We start from the raw sequence: 1,898 nt of genomic DNA, 5'->3' as shown, positions 1-1,898 counted from the left end.
TGATTATTTTCAAAGTTGGGAAAAATGAAAAATTATTCTAAGTCCCCATTCGTAGTTCTTTTTGATTCGTATTGCTTCGGCGCAAAGTGGGTAGGGACACTTATGGATTTCTCAATTTTTGGATAGGGACAGCCGGATAGCCGTCATTCAGCATAAAAGCTATTGTTATATGCATAGTTTGATGTGAGGAATGGGAATTGATTGAAATTTTCACCCGCCAATTGCCGGCTGGCCTGATTTTAAGGTTTGAGAATCTTGACAACGATTTTGCATACCGACAAAAATAGCATCAAGCAAAAATATCACTTATTTTTCCAATTTTCGACTTGTAGAACGATCAAGTATACTATTCTTTGGATTCTAAGATTTTTTTCAAGTGATTATTTTCAAAGTTAGGAAAAATGAAAAATTATTCTAAGTCCCCATTCGTAGTTCTTTTTGATTCGTATTGCTTCGGCGCAAAGTAGGTAGCGACACTTATGGATTTCTCAATTTTTGGATAGGGACAGCCGGATAGCCGTCATTCAGCATAAAAGCTATTGTTATATGCATAGTTTGATGTGAGGAATGGGAATTGATTGAAATTTTCACCCGCCAATTGCCGGCTGGCCTGATTTTAAGGTTTGAGAATCTTGACAACGATTTTGCATACCGACAAAAATAGCATCAAGCAAAAATATCACTTATTTTTCCAATTTTCGACTTGTAGAACGATCAAGTATACTATTCTTTGGATTCTAAGATTTTTTTCAAGTGATTATTTTCAAAGTTGGGAAAAATGAAAAATTATTCTAAGTCCCCATTCGTAGTTCTTTTTGATTCGTATTGCTTCGGCGCAAAGTGGGTAGGGACACTTATGGATTTCTCAATTTTTGGATAGGGACAGCCGGATAGCCGTCATTCAGCATAAAAGCTATTGTTATATGCATAGTTTGATGTGAGGAATGGGAATTGATTGAAATTTTCACCCGCCAATTGCCGGCTGGCCTGATTTTAAGGTTTGAGAATCTTGACAACGATTTTGCATACCGACAAAAATAGCATCAAGCAAAAATATCACTTATTTTTCCAATTTTCGACTTGTAGAACGATCAAGTATACTATTCTTTGGATTCTAAGATTTTTTTCAAGTGATTATTTTCAAAGTTGGGAAAAATGAAAAATTATTCTAAGTCCCCATTCGTAGTTCTTTTTGATTCGTATTGCTTCGGCGCAAAGTAGGTAGGGACACTTATGGATTTCTCAATTTTTGGATAGGGACAGCCGGATAGCCGTCATTCAGCATAAAAGCTATTGTTATATGCATAGTTTGATGTGAGGAATGGGAATTGATTGAAATTTTCACCCGCCAATTGCCGGCTGGCCTGATTTTAAGGTTTGAGAATCTTGACAACGATTTTGCATACCGACAAAAATAGCATCAAGCAAAAATATCACTTATTTTTCCAATTTTCGACTTGTAGAACGATCAAGTATACTATTCTTTGGATTCTAAGATTTTTTTCAAGTGATTATTTTCAAAGTTGGGAAAAATGAAAAATTATTCTAAGTCCCCATTCGTAGTTCTTTTTGATTCGTATTGCTTCGGCGCAAAGTAGGTAGGGACACTTATGGATTTCTCAATTTTTGGATAGGGACAGCCGGATAGCCGTCATTCAGCATAAAAGCTATTGTTATATGCATAGTTTGATGTGAGGAATGGGAATTGATTGAAATTTTCACCCGCCAATTGCCGGCTGGCCTGATTTTAAGGTTTGAGAATCTTGACAACGATTTTGCATACCGACAAAAATAGCATCAAGCAAAAATATCACTTATTTTTCCAATTTTCGACTTGTAGAACGATCAAGTATACTATTCTTTGGATTCTAAGATTTTTTTCAAGTGATTATTTTCAA

Source organism: Diachasmimorpha longicaudata, unplaced genomic scaffold, assembly GCF_034640455.1.
Source record: "Diachasmimorpha longicaudata isolate KC_UGA_2023 unplaced genomic scaffold, iyDiaLong2 ctg00000129.1, whole genome shotgun sequence".
In the NCBI taxonomy this organism is placed as follows: Eukaryota; Metazoa; Arthropoda; class Insecta; order Hymenoptera; family Braconidae; genus Diachasmimorpha; species Diachasmimorpha longicaudata.
Note: the sequence above shows the minus strand (reverse complement) of the source record.